The following is a 20,248-nucleotide window of genomic DNA, read 5'->3' as shown; positions in this document are numbered from 1 at the left end:
AATTTGAAAACATGATAACATAAGATTGATTTGTGGTCATTGAAGTTTTTGGTGTTAGTGTAAAATGATGTATAATGACCCCTAATAACTTACATAAGATTAAATAATCAATATAGACCTTAAAAAGGGTTTATAGTGATTTTGGGGTGTTTCTTGAGCAAAACAATATGTTTCTGGGTAATAGGATCGATACTGGATGAACTGGTATCGATATTGTTCATATCACGGGTGAAAAATGGGTTTTCTAGGTCTCGATATCGATATTGGATGAACTAGTATCAATATTGATCCTTTAGTACTGATATTGAGGGTTTTATTATCGATACAAAAATTGGATGTTCAGTATCGATAATGTTGGTAACCATACCGGATAAACTGGTATCCATACCATATGAGTTGGTATCCATACCGGACAAACTAGTATCCATACCGAAGGCTCGATATCAATACCCAAAGTGGTTGAGTAACTTTAAGATCTCGAATAAACTCGGGAGTGAGGATTTCAATAGTTATTGAGGTAAAACATCTAGTCTGAGTGTAGGAAATTCTTAAAATGCCATTAGAAGATTGAAATTACTAGTTTGCCCCTAGTTTTAAACAGTGCCCCATAATGATCCAAAATTACCTCTAAAAGCATAAGACTTTAGAAAATGATGTAATATATTTGTGATTTCTTGTTAAACTTGGATTAAATCTTGAAATTGACTTGAATAGTTAAAATGATCAAAATACCCCTGAGTCATAATAAGTGATATGAAAAACCTAAGAGTGCACGGAAAAAGGTATCCATACTCTGGTATTTAATTAAGTACTTTTTCAATAAGCCTTAAACATCTGGTATACTTGTGAATGGGGTAGTTACTAGAATACCCTTGGGGGCTAAAATTACTAAATTACCCTTTTGGACCTCAATGAATGAAATAACCTATACGAGTAATAGTTTGAGTTGTATATGGGTTAAATAATGATATGAGACGTTTAACTCTATAACAAGAGCTTGTTCATGAAGACTTAATAAGAATAATACAAATGACTAATATTAAGGTTTTTGGATTGGTAATATCTGTACTATATTCATAGAGTATCTATACTATTTATCATGTATCAATACCAAAGGGTAAGGTATCGATAGCATTGTTAAGTTACAAATTCCAGAAGCCATTTTTGGTATAGGTATCCAAAATGGTATCGATACCCTAGTAGAGAAGTATCGATACTCTAACTAGAGGTATCGATACTCCAAAACATTCTCAGATTCAAGAATACAATTTGGTATCAAACAAAGAGTAGGTACAATACTGAAGGTCAGTACCTATACTAAAGAGCTTAGTATCAGTACCATCATAATGAGTTAGGCAAAAAACCCCAACTTTAGCTTAAGAGCTCGAGTAGGGGTCTAAGATCATTAAAACTCCTCTAATGAAATAAAAAATGAGAACAACTAATGAATATAATAAAAGCTTAAGAATCTCATGTAGAAGATTCCATAAAAGTTACCTTTCATAACGTTCTAGATGAAATAGCGATTAAGATAGTAGCGAGTGTGGGGATAACCTTACCAAATTGTGTTGAGGTATGTTAGTGAGTAGCTGACCTACCTTGGTTGTCCTTGCATGACATTGATTTATGTGTATGGGTTTTTGGTACCCTAACATGTTTGTGTGTACATGATGATCATCTTGTCTATTAGAATATTTAGATATGTCTAAGCCAGTGCGCGACACACTTCTATGGCTAACTAGGGCGTGAGACCTAAACACTCGCGAGGGGTGGGTTATTCGGGTGTTATTTCCAATTGAGAAATTCCATAATCTCACCCTAGGTAGGTTAGAGGGGTTTGTGTCTCAAGATGACCGCCCCATGATGCCTACCTCATCATGTGTGTTTGATGATTGTGTGTTGTAAATGATGATACATAGTATCATGATAATATGGTTAGCGATCATATTATGTATACTCATGGCGAGGCCTTTAGCAGTAGAATAAAGGAAGCATAAGACTCAGACAATTATGATAATATATGTACCTTGAATAAGTGATTTAATAACATTGATGATATAGTAGTATTGCTTCTCTGAATGTATTTGTTAGCATGCTTATTTTATGAATGCATGTAGTATAACAGAGATATTGTGTGGCACGGGGCATTCTAGCTCAGCGTTCAAAATGTGTTTCCATTTGTAGGTTTCATGTTTCGTGAAGTGCGAGGGGATAACGATATCATCGGAAAAGTCTTAGCAGAGTACCGGAGTACAGTGATGATAGCTTAGTGGGTATGTAGAAGTCATGATTTGAAATGAGCCGACTTGTAATAACATAATTATTATTTTATTGAGTTTTTAAAATATGGCCCCACTTTTGTAAATGGTTATGGTTTAATACCTTGTGTAAATATTTTAAAAGTGAGTGTACTTTTAAAAAAATGTTAGTCACTTTGGTGATCCCGTGTGGCACTCGAATCCATGAGATTTATGTGTTACATTTAGTGATATCAGAGCTAGAGTTTAGTCGATTCTTGGTGTTACATACACTCTGATATTGTTTATCCATCGCTGATTGCCAAGTTAATGTGTTAACCTTGACTAATAAATGTGTAACAGAGATAAACCTATAAGAAAATTTTGAGAGTACTAAATTTTGAATGAGAACTCTAGTGAGGTTGTCCTAACATGTGCTAAAATATGTCAGGAAAGGTTCGAGTGAGGAACCTAGTCTCTTATTGGGAATAAAGCTAAGAAAGTGTTATTTTAAATCTATCAATGATAAGTACTAAGATATAATTGCAGAAAGCATTATTGTAATACTCTAAAGAAAAGTTTTGAGCCTCAGCGATAGATTTGTGTTAAAAGGTGATCTCATCAGAATGTTGAGTGATCCATTAGGATAGGAGTCGATTCGACTATTTTTATATAAACTTTCTTATGCCATAAGTGAGATTAAGTTTTCTTCCTTGAACTTACCTTGAATATCAGAGTGTGGAGCGAAAGTGATAACATCCCTACCAATATTTCTATTAGAAGTTGAGATTCTCTTAGGAGTTTGTTTTTGTAAACCATATTTAGCTAACTGATTCATTGTGGGAGAAAAATACAAGTTATTTCTCTAAGTAAAGGACCTGTGAGGGAAAAAAATTCATAAAAAACAATATGTTCTAAAGAGTGACCTTTTGCTCGATTCCCATAGATTGCAAGTTCTCAATTTTATCTTAGGGGACGATACTTGTGATAGGTGTCTCCACAAATTTCATTAGTTTGAAGCTTTGTTATGATCCTGCCATTTGATGTGCAATTTCATCAATGTCATTCTTATGTCTTCGATCCAAATCTGAAACCATCGCACGCATTATTTCATTAATCAAATACATGAAAATCTCCAAATCTTTTCCACCATGTTATTCTTATGTGCAATTTTCTACTTGTAATTCTTAAGTGGTGTTCACATGGATTCCAACAAATCTTTTCCTTGCCTTGATAAGTAAATATCCTTCAGACCATGTTAAATGATTACTTTAATGTTCCTAATAATACTTCTTATTTGAATGTTCTATGAAGGCAAGTGGTCATGCTAATTTCCAAAACATTTACCTCAAACTCTAATAAGAGTCGTTATTGTGATAATCCATAGACTTGTTCATAAGAGATTCATTAGTCTGAGTTTGTGTCAGATTAAACTCTTGAAATGCATATTTGTGAAATGGAATTCCGCAACTTATGCACTATAGAATTTCTCATAACTTGTTGAATTAACTCATATTAAAGTTTTCTTGGCCTTGATGAATTATTTTTCATGAAATTAAAAATGATATTCCTTGATCAGTTCTCAATGGAGTCAAAAATCAAACTAGACCTTAGAGTATGTCTCATATTCTCAAAATAGCCCAAGGGGTAGAAAATTATATTATGAATTCCTCGGATAGTTCGCGCACTTCGTTGACTTTGTTTTTGTTAAGTCTTAGACATTCTATTACGTTCATACGATTTAGTCAACTCTAATTTTCAATAAGTTCTTTTGAATGTCGCTTGAGATCCATTAGAGAAAAAATATTTATAGACTTCGTCTGTATTGCATACTAAGTTTGGGCAAAGTGAGTATGGTAAGAACCCCCCGATCATGTTGATTTTCACATTCTTGTTAAAATTTCGTTCAACCTATGTTTGACATTACATTCAGTTGTGTCATCTTTATTTCCTCTAAGGTGTATTTTCTCGAGCCATAGTAACGTGGAACAAAATGGAACTTCATGTTTGTGTGTACTCAATGATCATTTTGTTAGTTAAAATATTTAGATATATCTAAGCAAGTGCACGAGGCACTTCTGTGGCTAACTAGGGTGCGAAGCATGAACACTCGCAAGGGGTGGGTTAGACGAGTATTATTTCTGATGTAGAAATTTTAGAATCTCACCCTAGGTAAGCTAGAGGGGTGTGTGCCCCGAGATGCTAAGTGACCCTCCGACCACACCATGATGTCTACCTCAGCATGTGTGTTTGATTATTGTGTGTTGTATATGATGATACATAGTAGCATGATATTGTGGTTAGCGATCAAATTATGTATACTCACAGCGAGGCCCTTAGCGGTAAACTAAGGGAAGCATGAGGCTTAGATAATTATGATAATAGATGTACCTTGAATAGATGCTTTAGTAGCATTGATGACATAGTAGTATTTCTTCTTTGATTGTACTTATTAACATACTTATTTTATGAATGCATGTAGTATAGTAGAGGTATTGTGTGGGGTGGGGCTTACGAGCTCAGCATTCAGAATGTGTTTTCATTTGGAGGTTTCAGGTTTCGTAAAGTGTGAGGCAACAACAATATCATCGAAGAAGTCGTAGCGGAGTACTAGAGTACAATGATGACAACTTAGTGGGCATGTAGAGGTCATGATTTGAAATGAGTCAACTTGTAATAATTTAATTATTATTTTATTTATTTTATTTGTCAAGTTTTTTAATTGGGGCCCACTTTTGTAAATGGTTATGGTTTCATACCGTGTGTAAATATTTTAAAAGTAAGTATGATTTAAAAAATGGTTAGTTACTTCTGTGATTCCATGTGACACTCGAATCCATGGGATTTGGCTGTTACTTGGCATAGTTGATGCCCTAGGGATAGCTTTGACTATCTACCTAAGAGTCGAGGTCAGGTCCTTGAAGAAGTTCACCTTATCGACTCACATTGGCTTGTAAAACCCTAATCTGATATGACTTAAAGTTCAGATAGTCAGAGTGTCACACAAAACCACCTAAGTGGATAACCATTTTTTTTTGAAATTGTTGACCAATTTAATCTTAAAATGCAACATAAAACACTAAGTAAAAAAGTTACAAAAGATAAATATTTAAATATGGGGGATCTCCCAATAATATTCTCCAAAATATAACAGTACAAAATAGAGTTACGACTCATTTAAAATAAATAGGGTATATGATAGTACATGCCCTCTATATTATTCGAGACGTACTCTGAAGAAGGAATCAAGTATGGAATCTGAGTCTGATGATGAGCTCCTCGAACCAACACCTAAGAACATGCGCACGGAAACACATTCCATACGCTGAGCTCCTAAGCTAGGTGCCCCACAAATAACCCTACTATACTTCATGCATTGAACATATATAAGCATGATACAAGTATAGTAATGACCACGTCATACACTAGAACAACAACAAGAGTAAGCATCATGGTGTAGTTTGGGTGTCACATAGCCTCAAAGAACTCACACCCTTCTTTTCTTACTAAATCCTTAGGCAAGACCTGGGTTACATAGCATCAGCGTCTTTCTAACGTCAGGTTACGCTCGGGTCACAAAGCATTGACACCTTACTCGACTAGTCTAGTCCTCTAGAGTACTCAAGATATGTCCGAGTCACATAGCATCGACACAACGTCCAACTAGAATTCTTGCCTAAGCACTACATTGGATATATATGAATAATCTTTTCTCAACAACACTAATAGTGTACACAAATAACTCGGGTTTCCATAATGTTTCTCGAGCATCAAGCAAGAACAAGTCTTATGGAATCTTACCTCATTAAAATATTATGTTATAATGAAGTTTATTAAGGTTCACTTATACGCTTATTAGAAGGTTCTCTTTTCTGATCCCCTTTTATTTCACCATTCAAAATCATCAAGTTAGGCTTACAACCTTAAAAATCACAAGGGTACCGATACTCCTACCTGAGTATCAATACTCCCCTCTTGTGGTATCGGTACGTCCCCGAGTATCGATACCAAATTTGTATTCGAAGTTTGGAAAATGATCTCAGTATCGATACCTACCTTGAAGTGTCGATATTGGTATCGATAATCCCTTAGTATCGATACCAAATTTGGCTTTGATGTTTCTCGAGTATCGATGCTATACCCTGAGTATTGATACCCCTTGCAGAAGTATCGATACCCTCCTCACAAAATCTTTAAATTTTTATTCCCTTGACGGGCAATATCGATACCGTTCTTATAGTACCAATATCATTGACCTAGAATGCTCTATTTTTATCGCCAAAGATACCGCAAAGCTCCCTAAAAGTAGCCCAAAGCCCCCCATTCAATATTTAAAACTTATTTAGCACTAAAAGAACATGAAATGTAATCACTTTACATGAGAACACCAATAATTCCCCTTTTTCATACTTTAAACCCCAAGTGCACACAAAGGCTCAAATATTCATTCAAGCACCAAAACTAACACATGCTGATATAGAAGTAGTAAGGGTTATATGTAGGTTACCTTACACCAAGAAATTAGAAATCAAATTAAGGCTCACCCAAGTAGCTTATTCTCTTTAACTTTCACCCTACAACGTTCTCTCTCTTCTCTCACTAAAACAACAATGGAATTAAGTTATTAATCTTCTTAAGAGGGCATATTCTAAATTTTTAGTGCAGGATTTTATTTTCAAGAATTAGAATAAAAGAGGGCACATTCAGTATTTTTTATTATTTGCTAACGGCTAGAGACATGGGCACGACTCTGGGCAAGACACGATTTGACGTGGCAATTTCTAGAAGGTTCAGTCAACAACAGTTTTCTAGAAGATATAGTCAACACCTTTTAGAAGGTGGACGAGAAGAGATATCTTAGGAGATTTTTTTTAAATATTAGCGTTTGAATTTTAAAAACATTTGGAATTATCTTTAGGATTATTTTTAGAATTTTAGTTTAAATATTTTAAGAGTTATTTTTTATCTTGTCCATGTTTTTAGGATTTTATAGTTTAAGAATTACCTTTAGGATTTATTTCTTATATATTTTAGGAATTATCTTTTCCTTGTTTTTAGGATTTTGCAAATCTATAAATACCCTCTTAGGGTAAGCCTAAAGGGACAATTTAGTTCATTATTCTTCTTGCTTCTGGTTTTATTATTTTCGTTATTTTTAAGTTTTTGTTTTTATTTTATTTTAAGTTTTATTTTTAAACATGCTAAGTATGACTTTTGTCATGCTTAGGTAATTTTCTTATAAGCCAAAAGGCTAAGCGATGACTCTATTCAATATGTGAGAATTCAAAACCATCTAACATCTTCAAGATGTCACTCTCAGTTTTCTGAAAAACTTGGTGATCGAGGCAAGTTGTTTACATTCGAGCAACTTCAAGAAGATTATTTGAGCTTAATCTGGGAATTTCAAGCCAAGTTTAGATTTTTGAAAGCATTTTTCAATCCAAAAGAAGAACTTCCACTATCATACTCAAGGTTGGGACTTGAAGAATGAAAAACCAAGTTTAAGGAAGGATTTTATCCTTTACTTGCATTAATTTGCATGAGAATTTAAAAGTTTGCATAACATTCATTGCATTTAATAAGTGTGATGTTCATTTAAGCATGTGTTGCATTTAAAGCATCTAGTTCATTTAGGGAAGTAGTTTATTTATGCATTTAGATCATTTAGTAAGATACTTCATTCATGCATCTAGTTCATTTAGTAAAGTTAGTTCATTAATTAAACTAGTTCATTCATCAAAATATTTCATTCATTAAACTAAATCTTAATTCTTTCGTGCATGTTTTCAATTAAAGATTGAATAAAGTTCACATTTGTGTCTAGGCGCATGAGAGAAGTTGAACGGTTTAATCAGATGCAAGAATATCAATCATAATTTTTTCCAATTCTGGATGCGATATAGACGTGTTTCATTCCATAAATCAATTGCACATTATTCCTCCATCTCTTATCTTTCTAGCGCCTTTTGAATCACCTTAATTTAATAACGGGAGCTTGAGATATGATCTAATTATTGAAGATAGTGCTGGCTGGAATTTTTATTACGGGAATTTTCATTACGAGAATTTTATACAAGGAAGATTTGGATGAGTTTGAGCCAAATAAGAGTCCTTTCATCTTCTACCAAGAGACAAGCAATTGATGGCCATCTTAATTTACCAATTCAAGGCATTCAATGTTGATGTTATCACCCATTGAATGCCATTCCAGTTAAAGCAAGGGGACATGCAATAATCAACATTCAAACTTTGCATTCAAGGCCTTTATCATCTTTTGAAGGTTGATCATATTATACAAGGGAATAAGCAATGAAGGATGATTTTATTTCATTTAATCACTAAATTAAGTGATAAAATGAGTAAGTAATTTGAATAGACAAGCTTATTTGGACATGTACGATGTTCACATTTATCTCCATTTCTCTTCATATGAAAGCAATACCAAACAACCCAAGAGTACTTCTTAATTTGGACCAAAGTAAGGCTAAATTCAACCTCATATTATCTAGATTCATCTACAAAATAATCTAGAATATTCAATTTTGAAGATGAGAAAAAAGGACAAAGCATTCAAGTGTATTAAAGTGCATTAAGATGAGCATTCATCTTTCTTTTGTAACCTTTTTTTATATGCTACCTAGTTCTACTATATATATGCATCTTTAGGTTCATTGTAAACACATATTTTGAATATATAAAAACATCTTTGAGAGGTTTCATTCATTCTTGTTCTCTTGTAGAACTTTATCGGCTTCATGATAGTCTTGTAGTCTTCATCTATTCCCTTTTGTTATAGCGTTGGTTCCTAGCTCATCTATAGCTAGTGGGTCATGTTCCATATCCTACCATTTCTACCTTTCCACCTTATTTTATTGTTGATTCCTAACTCATATATAGTTAGAGGGTCACAATCATTCATTTGAATTACTATCATTCTCCACACCAACCACAAACATCCTTCACCATTTTCGTTACATCCATTAAACCATTATAACCACCATACTTATTTCATTTACAATCTATTTCAACTTCATTCTATCATTTCCATTACTTTCATATACATATTTATATATACATATTTCCCTTCTTATAACACTGTTTGTGCATTTTCAGTCTTCAATCAAAGCACTGTGAAGTTCTTAATAGAATCACGATCGAACACACTCATATATGACTCGGAACACAAAATCAAGATCATATCATTTGGTATCAGAGCTAGCCGATTCAGTAAGCTTATCATTTCATCTTTCCCGAGTTAGTAAAATAAAAATAAAAAGAATTCAAAAAAGAAAGAAATAGTTTAAAGAGGGAGGGAGTAATTCTTTTCATCTTTAAAGGAAAAAAATAATATTTACTACATCTTTATATTCCATTATTCAATTTCGTTACCTTTATTTACCATATCTTTTCCTTGTAGCCAATTTCTTTTCATTATCTTTGCTACCAAGTCACAATTATTTCAGTCGAAGTCCACTAGACACTTGTAAGCCTTAAGAAAATTCCCAAAAGGACTTGAAAATAAAGCATGAGTGGTAAAAAAACAAAAGTGAACATCAAGGGTAAAAGTCATTCCGAGTGAAACATGAGTGAAGTGACATTAGTTTTCTTTCTTTGGAGTGTATTGGTGAGGTTTTGTGTTGGTGAGATCTATTTTTCATTTTTATTGCTAATCATGTCTCGTACTTCTAGAGACAATTCTCATATTTCAGGAGGTGACGAAAAAAAATGATTGTGGTGCACCAAACTTGCAAATGCAAGCCATGACATGAGAGATAAGGAGTTTGTTTCAAAAGCATCTCGATCCAATCTCAAAGAAATTGGAGCTAATGGTCAAATGACCTTCTTGTTCACAGATACGTCCATCGAAGATCAAAACACAACTAAACATGAGAGACGAAAATCGATCTTTTTCTAGTTCTACACCCAATTGTAGCAGAAGATCTTACAAGGAGGAACCCAATTTTCTGACAAGATGCAATGTAAAAAGTTCAACGCGAAGTGAGCCAATGAATTTTGCATCTTTCAATCCATAAAGTCTAGCTCGTCTTCAAGTGTGCTTTGATAATTTTGTCAAAGAAATACAACTGCAAGAAAAACTACAAAAAGAAAATGTCTGAAAAAAAGAAGAAGAAACGAGAGTTGAAAAAGACATTGAGAACGAATAAAAAGAAATTGGAGTTAAAAAATTGAAAGTGTGGTTGAAAAACTTGAAAGTGAAAAGAAAGAATTTTGAAAAGAAGAGTAGAAGGAAATTTCAACTTATACTAAAAAAGTTTTTCTTCATAGTCTTGGTTTATCATTGCAGAATCATGAGAACACTTCAAAGGACATTCCAAACTCATCATCAGTCATGGAGATAATCAAACATCAACCATGCCTATATTACATTTCAAGAGAAGATCCAATGAAGTTTTTCATCATCAAAGACATCAAGCAGAAACCACCAATCAAGATCATCAAGCATCAACCACCAATCAAGATCATCAAGCATCCTCCATGTGGGATGATTCGAACGTAAAACGTTGACACCAATAATGATTCGATAAAGGAGGTCATAGACGACAAAGAGACAGACAAGATAATATTTTCCACTGAAGGAGACTTTTCAAATTCCAATCAATCTAAAATTGTATGCATCACACATGAGGCTTTAGAAGTTGGCAAGCCACTACGAGGATTTCAAAAGGACTTCTCCATCTATGGAGAAGATTTTTTTGGCTTAATAATGAAGACAATTTCTACAATGATGTTTGCAATTCGAAGATGAATATTTCTCAAGGGAAAGGAACGAAATTGCATTATTCTAACTATGGTAAAGATTCTTTCTTGTTTTCCACGAAGTTCGTTCTTTTATCGATATTTTAGATTCGAGGATGAATCACCTTAAAGTGGAAGGGAATGATGTGATCTTGACTATGTGCCTTACATCATTTTCTGCAATCTCCCTGAGACTGTTTGATCAAGGCTAGTTGTTTACATTCGAGAAGCTTCAAGAAGATTATTTGAGCTTAATCAGGGAATTTCAAGCCAAGTTTAGATTTTTGAAAGCCTTTTTCAATCCAAAAGAAGAACCTCCACCATTATACTCAAGGTTGGGATGTGAAGAAGGAACAACCAAGTTTAAGGGAGGATTTTATCTTTTACTTGCATGAATTTGAATGAGAATTTAAAAGTTTGCATAAAATTCAATGCATTTAATAAGTGTGATGTTCATTTAAGCATGCATTGCATTTAAAGCATCTAGTTCATTTAGATCATTTAGTAAGCTACTTCATGCATACATCTAGTTCATTTAGTAAAGTTAGTTCATTAATTAAACTAGTCCATTCATCAAACTAGTTCATTTATTAAACTAAATCTTAATTGTTTCATGCATGTTTTCAATTAAAGATTGAATAAAGTTCATATTTGTGTCTAGGTGCATGAGAGAAGTTGAACGATTTCATCAGATCAAGAATATCACTCAGAATGTTTTCCAATTATGGATGAGATAAAGATGTGTTTCATTACAGAAATCAATTGCGCATTATTCCTCTATCTCTTAGCTTTCCAACGCCTTTTGAATCACCTCAATCCGATATCAGGAGCTTGAGATATGATCGAATTATTGAAGATAGTGCTGGCTGGAATTTTCATTACGGGAATTTTATACAAGGATGATTTGGTTTAGTTTGAGCCAAGGAAGAGTCCTTTCATCTTCTACCAAGAGATAAGCAATTCATGGCCATCTTAATTTAACAATTCAAGGCATTCAAGGTTGATTGTATTACCCATTGAAGGCCATTCACGTTAAATCAAGGGGGCATGCAATAATCAACATTCAAACTTTGCATTCAAGGCCTTTATCATCTTTTGAAGGTTGATCATATTGTACAAGGGAACAAGCAATGAAGGCTGATTTTATTTCATTTAATCACTAAATTAAGTGATAAAATAAGCAAGGAATTTGAATAGACAAGCTGACTTGGACATGTAGGATGTCCACATTTATCTCCCTTTCTCTTCATATGAAAGCAATACCAGACAGCCCAAGAGTCCTTAATTTGGACAAAAATAAGGCTAAATTCAACCTCAAATTGTCTAGATTCATCCACAAAATAATCTAGAATATTCAGTTTTGAAGATGAGAAAAAAGGACAAAGCATTCAAGTGTATTCAAGTGCATTAAGATGAGCATTCATCTTTCTTTTGTAACCTTTTTTTATATGCTACCTAGTTCTACTATATATAGGAATCTTTAGGTTCATTGTAAACACATATTTTGAATATATAAAAATATCTTTGAGAGGTTTCTTTTATTCTTGTTCTCTTGTAGAACTTTATCGGCTTCATGATAGTCTTGTAGTCTTCATCCATTCCCTTTTGTTATAGCTTTGGTTCCTAGCTCATCTATAGCTAGTGGGTCACATTCCATATCCTACCATTTCTACATTTCCACCTTATTATATTGTTGGTTCCTAACTCATATATAGTTAGAGGGTCATAATCATTCATTTGAATTATTATCATTCTTCACGCCAACCACAAACATCCTTAACCATTTTCTTTACATCCATTCAACCATTATAACCACCACACTTCTTTCATTTACAATCCACTTCAACTTCATCCTATCATTTCCATTACTTTCATATACATATTTATAGATACATATTTCCCTTCTTATAACATTGTTTGTGCATTTTCAGTCTTCAATCAAAGCACTGTGAAGTTCTTAATAGAATCACTATCGAACACACTCATATATGACTCGGAACACATAATCGAGATCATATCATTTGGTATTAGAGCTAGCTGATTCAATAAGCTTCTAATTTTATCTTTCCCTTGTAGCCAATTTCTTTTCATTATCTTTGCTACCAAGCCACAATTATTTCAGTTGAAGTCCACTAGACACTTGTAAGCCTTGAGAAATTTCCCCAAAGGACTTGAAATTAAAGTATGAGTGGTAAAAAACAAGAGTGAACATCAAGGGTAAAAGTCATTCCGAGTGAAACATGAGTGAAGTGACATTAGTTTTTTTCTTTGGAGTGTATTGGTCAGGACTATTTTTCATTTTTATTACTAATCATGTCTCGTACTTCTAGAGACAATTCTCATATTTCAGGAGGTGACGACCAAAATGATGGTGGTGCACCAAACTTGCAAATACAAGCCATGACATGAGAGATAAGGAGTTTGTTTTAAAAGCATCTTGATCCAATCTCAAAGAAATTGGAGCTAATGATTAAACAACCTTCTTGTTCAAAAATACATCCATCGAAGATCAAAACATAACTAAAAAGGATAGACGACAATCGATCTTTTTCTAGTTTTACACCCAATTGCAGCAAAAGATCTTACAAGGAGGAACCCAATTTTCTAACAAGATGCAATGTCAAAAGTTCAACGCGAAGTGAGCCAATGAATTTTGCTTCTTTCAATCCATAAAGTCTAGCTCGTCTTCAAGTATGATTTGATAATTTTGTCAAAGAAACACAATTGCAAGAAAAACTACAAAAAAAATGTTTGCAAAAAAGAAGAAGAAACGAGAGTTGAAAAAGACATTGAGAGCGAAGAAAAAGAAATTGGAGTTAAAAATTTGAAAGTGTGGTTGAAAAACTTGAAAGTGAAAAGAAAGAATTTCGAAAAGAAGAGTAGAAGGAAATTTCATCTTATACTAAATTTTTTTCCCTCATCATTGCAGAATCATGAGAACACTTCAAAGGACATTCCAAACTCATTATCAGTCATGGAGATAATCAAACATCAACCATGCCTAGATTATATTTCAAGAGAAGATCCAATGAAGTTTTTCATAATCAAAGACATTAAGCAGCAACCACCAATCAAGATCATCAAGCATCCACCATGTGGGATGTTTCGAACGCAAAAAGTTGACACCAAGAATGATTTGATAAAGGAGGTCATAGGCGACAAAGAGACAGACAAGATAATATTTTCCACTGAAGTAGACTTTTCAAATTCCAATCAATCTAAAATTATATGCATCACACATGAGACTTTAGAAGTTGGCAAGCCACTACGAGAAATTCAAAATGACTTCTCAATTTATGGAGAAGACTTCTTTTGGCTTAATAATGAAGATAATTTCTACAATGATGTTTGCAATTCGGAGATGAATCTTTCTCAAGGGAAAGGAACGAAATTGAATTATTCTACCCATGGTAAAGATTCTTTCTTGTTTTCCATGAAGTTCGTTCTTTTATCGATATTTTAGATTCGAGGATGAATCACCTTAAAGAGGGAGGGAATGATGTGATCTTGACTATGTGCCTTACATCATTTTCTGCAATCTCCCTGAGACCGTTTGATCAAGGCTAGTTGTTTACATTCGAGAAGCTTCAAGAAGATTATTTGAGCTTAATCAGGGAATTTCAAGCCAATTTTAGATTTTTGAAAGCCTTTTTCAATCCAAAAGAAGAACCTCCACCATTATACTCAAGGTTGGGATGTGAAGAAGGAACAACCAAGTTTAAGGGGGAATTTTATCTTTTACTTGCATGAATTTGCATGAGAATTTAAAAGTTTGCATAAAATTCATTGCATTTAATAAGTGTGATGTTCATTTAAGCATGAATTTCATTTAAAGCATCTAGTTCATTTAGGGAAGTAATTTATTTATGCATTTAGATCATTTAGTAAGATACTTCATTCATGCATCTAGTTCATTTAGTAAAGTTAGTTCATTAATTAAACTAGTCCATTCACCAAACTAGTTCATTTATTAAACTAAAGATTAATTGTTTCATGCATGTTTTCAATTAAAGATTGAATAAAGTTCACATTTGTGTCTAGGTGCATGAGAGAAGTTGAACGGTTTCAACAGATGCAAGAATATCAGCCAGAATGTTTTCCAATTCTGGATGAGATATAGACGTGTTTCATTCCAGAAATCAAATACGATTATTCCTCTATCTCTTAGTTTTCCAACGTATTTTTAATCACCTCAATCCGATATCAGGAGCTTGATATATGATTGAATTATTGAAGACAGTGCTGGTTGGAATTTTCATTACGGGAATTTTATACAAGGATGATTTGGATGAGTTTGAGCCAAGGAAGAGTCCTTTAATCTTCTACCAAGAGACAAGAAATTGATGGCCATCTTAATTTACCAATTCAAGGCATTCAAGGTTGATTTTATCACCCATTGAAGGCCATTCACGTTAAAGCAAGGGGACATGCAATAATCAACATTCAAACTTTGCAATCAAGGCCTTTATCATCTTTTGAAGGGTGATCATATTCTGCAAGGGAACAAGCAATGAAGGCTGATTTTATTTCATTTAATCACTAAATTAAGTGATAAAATCAGCAAGGAATTTGAAGAGACATGTTGATTTGGACATGTAGAATGTCCACACTCATCCTTGTCCACATTCATCCCCTTTCTCTTCATATGAAAGTAATAACCTCAAATTGTCTAGATTCATCTACAAAATAATCTGGAATATTCAACTTTGAAGATGAGAAGAAAGGGCAAAACATTCAAGTGTATTCAAGTGCATTAAGATGAGCATTCATCATTCTTTTGTAACCTTTTTTTATATGCTACCTAGTTCTACTATAAATAGGCATCTTTAGGTTCATTGTAAACACATATTTTGAATATATAAAAACATCTTTGAGAGGTTGCTTTCTTTCTTGTTCTCTTGTAGAACTTTATCGGCTTCAAGATAGTCTTGTAGTCTTCATCTATTCCCTTTTGTTATAGCATCGGTTTCTAGCTCATCTATAGCTAGTGGGTCACGTTCCATATCCTACCACATTTACCTTTCCACCTTATTATATTGTTGGTTCCTAACTCATATATAGTTAGAGGGTCACAATCCATCATTTGAATTACTATCATTCTCCACGCCAACCACAAACATCCTTCACCATTTTCGTACATCCATTCAACCATTATCACCACCACACTTCTTTCATTTACAATCCACTTTAACTTCATTCTATCATTTCCATTACTTTCATATACATATTTATATATACATATTTCCCTTCTTGTAACGTTGTTTGTGCATTTTCAGTATTCAATCAAAGTACTGCGAAGTTCTTACTAGAATCACAATCCGACACACTCATATATGACTCGGAACTCATAATCGATATCATATCACTTGGATAGGTAATCAACCTATCCTTTAAAAATCAAAACATTTTCTTTTCAAAAAGAGCTTGTTGGTCATGATGTTGTTATGATTTAAAGTTGGGAGGAAAGATCGGCGAATAACATATCCGACTTCATGTTAACACACTTAGCAGCGGTCCACTAAGGGAAACTGAGATCAGGTTCGATTCTCAGAGAGACAACATAATTCCAGTCAGACTTTTCCTAAACTAAAACTGTTTTTGCGCTAACAACGATTGTCGTAGTTGGTTCAATTAAAAAACTTGATTTTCAAAGATTGGTCTTGGGAAAATCGATTACCAAAGTGAAATGCAAGTTACATGGTTAATGCCTTGTAGACTGTAACCGGCGTGAATCCCGAAGTGAAAATCCAATTTCGATGATCAGAAACGAATTGAGTCAAAGCGAGGCCTGAGGCTGCTTTTTACTATAATTATTTTTCAAATCTTTGTTTTCTTTCTTAATTTTTGCTTTAAATTATTTTTCCTTATTCAATCATTTTAATTCAAAACCCCCCATTCTCTTTACCACATATAGCCTGGTTTAAACAATTCAAATAAAAATTTGAGAATTTTTCTAAGTCCCTAAGGATCAACCCTTACATCTCTTTACTACGTATTTCTTATATTCTATTGGGAAGAATGAATTTATTTTGACATGAAAACTACAGTTGTCAGCAAGGAACATATTTTATCATGAAGGAAACTAAATTAATGTGAACGAGATTGTTACCTTCATTAAAGCTTAGTGTAAAGATTGTCTGGCTACCCAAATGAGATTTTATCTCCCTGGTGTTTTCTGTCCGGTGGAGTCTTCCAGTAGAGTCTTTGATGAAAATAAATTTCGACACTAACTACATGCAAAATATAAAATATTGCGTGGTCAGGAGTAATTTTAAGGAGAGCAGAGGGACTCATTATGGGAGCTTGCATGAGGCGACGATCCACACTATCTAGTTGGCAGTCGATCTGGGTTGTATGCAAGTGGTTGTGGAAGGTGACTCTCGTAGTGTTATTCAAAGGTTATCCTCCTCAACCCCAAATCCAAACGAGACTAGTGCATTGATTCGAGAAGGTCAGGGTCGATCGACCTCCTTCTAGACTTGTGTTTTTGGAATAGTTCCTTGAGCAGATAATAAGGCGCCACATCTTCTGGCCACTAACTCGTCGCATGGAAACGAGGATCTATTTTGGATTGAAGATGCTCTCTGTCGTGTAGCTCTTCAAGCTTAGATCAATTTTATTCTTTTATGAAAATGAAAGATGAGGCCTTGAGTCGAAGTTCATGATAATCCCCCTCCTGAGCTTAGGGGTGTAAACGAGCCGAGTCGAGCTCGAGTATTGCTGAGCTCGACTCGACTCGAAAATTATGAAATGGAGCTCGACTCGAAAACTCGCGAGCTTAAAATTTTTTAACTCGACTCGAACTCGAAATCTTAAACTGAAGCTCGTGAGCAGCTCGAAAAGGCTCGAAATGAAAAAAATTCTTAAACTTAACTCGATTGAAGTCTCAAACTCAAACCTGAACTTTAAATACATGAAAATCTTACAGGATTTTAAAAAAAAATCAATACATAAATGATAATATTATTAATAATTTATTTTTAAAAAAATAGAATCTTAATATATTATATTTTCGAGCTGCTCAAGAGCTTTTCGAGTCGAATATCAAGTAGTTCGTTTTGTCTCGTTAAGAACTCGAGTCGAGTCCATTCGATCCGAGTATTTATCGAGTCGATCTCGAGTAACTTACGATCTGTCTCGTCTCATGTATAATCCTACTTGAGCTGATTCTAATTGACTGTTATTATTTTACTGACGTGGAGTAGTGATATTATGAGTACAAATCGATCATGAAATAAATATATCTATATAAAATCATTTATCAATTTATTTGTGATCATGCATTAAATAATTATTTATAAATATATTTTATATAAAATATTATTTCATGAGTGTAATGAAATTTAATATTTATCGTCAATAATCTCTAAAATAGGTGGTTAAAAGCTTTCTGTTTGACACTTCTCTTTTAGGTTATAAATTATTTTAAAAACTTACTAGGAGCGAAATTTTTAATCCCCTCGATTAGATATAAATTATTTTAAAAAATAACAATTATTAATTTTAAACTATACATCGACACATAAAATTAATCAATTATAAATTCATTAATATAATAATATTTAAAAATAAAACATTTTTTTATCAAGATAAACAAAAAGAACTCAAGATTAATGTGGTCAGGTAATAGAATTTAGGGATTAAATGAGGCTTTTCAGTAAAATAAAAGGTAAAGTTCATGTTTAGTACCTCCATTAGCATTTTTATTTTGTTTTAGTCTCTCAAATTTTTTGTTTTAAAATCATACTTAATATTATATTTTAGCTTCATTTTAGTTACTCACCTTTGAAAAATTAATGTTGTTGTCGACATGTTTCCATAATATATCACCACATCATTATTGAAAATTTTTAGAAAAATACCAAATCAGTAAATCTATTATTTTTTTTAACAATAGGTTATTATAATGAAATCAAAACATAATGTTAGATATGATTTTAAGATAAAAAAATAGCTGAGTGACTAAAAAGAAATAAAAGTGATAGTTGAAGTACTAAAAGTGTACTTTACCCTAAATAAGGGTCATAATCTTTTTCCAAATTTTTCTATAATTCATATTTAGTAGGCTTTTGGCGGGATGTCTCTTTTATTTTACTTCATAAATACTAATCAAATCACTTCCGCGAAATTCTGAAAGCTGATATTTAACCTTCAAGCAAACCTCCATTGCACCTTCAGTATCTTCTTAATCCAATTTCCCCTTTGTTCCCTTGTGTTTTTTTTTCCTTTGGGCTAATTCAAAATAAAGTCTTGAGGTTTTCTCCTTCACTCACCCAAAATTTCACACCCAACAGGAAAAGTTTTCAACTCACAAGATACCCACCCAATAGATATAAAAAGACAGTTTTTCTCCTTTGTCTCTCTAGGAACTTACTGGGTTTTTTACCCTTTATTCACTATTGTCAGAAAAAGTGAACCTTCTATGCTCTTTCTTCCAGCTCAAGCACCTGCAGATCCGCTACTGGGTACCTACCTCCATTTCCCCTTATTGTTTTCATAGTGCATCTGATTTTCCTTTTCTTGGGTGGTTACATGTGCTAAAAATGTCAACTCCTTTTACATGGATTATTTTTTTTGTTGGCATCCATTGACGTTTCTTGAATTGGGTTAGTTTGTTTTTTTTGTTCTTTCCCGGTGAACAATCTGGGTTGTTTAGGAAAAGAAAAGAGCTTGTGTTTTTGAAGCTTTGTTTATAGGTGCTATTGTTCCTTTTTATGCATTTAGCTGAGTTATCTTATTTGGTTTTGTGTTCACTGTCTTGATGTTTTTCTTTAACGTTTAAAAAGAGTTTGGATCAATTCAGTATTTTGAAGAATATTTCTGAGTTTTGGCATTTTTACCTTTTTTTTAACAAAGTATTCTGAAACGATTTCTTTGTCTCAAATTTGGCGTTTATTTCCAAAATTCTCTTTACACTATCATCTGTTTAGATGTTGTGTTGTTTTTTGATGTAATGCTGAAATCAAACTCTCTAGACCAGATAATTGAAAATGACAGAGTTTACGGTTATGGGTTCTTTTAGTGGTTAACTTGGAATTGCGTGTTTAATCTGGATTCCTGGTTAACTGAACATAATCCTTGATCTGTACTGATCTTGTGTGCATGTTGGGGTTTGAAAAAACATTTTTTTCCGGTTATGGTTATGTTACTCATGGGATCTAAAGACTTGCAGGAGGGTTTGGATTTCAAGCATGTTTTATACTTGCACTAGAACATTTTTCATCTATGAGGAAATGATGTTCTTGTTGGATTGT

At 33.3% G+C, this 20,248-nt stretch overlaps 1 long non-coding RNA gene across 1 annotated transcript; it reads right to left on the bottom strand.

The window, feature by feature from the left end:
- Positions 1 to 19,380: 19,380 nt before the first annotated feature.
- On the bottom strand, positions 19,381 to 20,248 carry LOC120191269. Its single transcript, XR_005522678.1, has 2 exons — positions 20,161 to 20,248; positions 19,381 to 19,455 (listed from the first exon to the last, which is right to left on the bottom strand). It is a non-coding gene; the product is annotated as an uncharacterized LOC120191269 (long non-coding RNA).

The sequence above is a fragment of the Hibiscus syriacus genome, unplaced genomic scaffold (assembly GCF_006381635.1).
Source record: "Hibiscus syriacus cultivar Baekdansim isolate YM2019G1 unplaced genomic scaffold, ASM638163v2 tig00116965_pilon, whole genome shotgun sequence".
NCBI lineage: Eukaryota > Viridiplantae > Streptophyta > Magnoliopsida > Malvales > Malvaceae > Hibiscus > Hibiscus syriacus.
The sequence above is the reverse complement of the archived record's forward strand: the minus strand, read 5'-3'. Positions and strand labels throughout refer to the sequence as shown.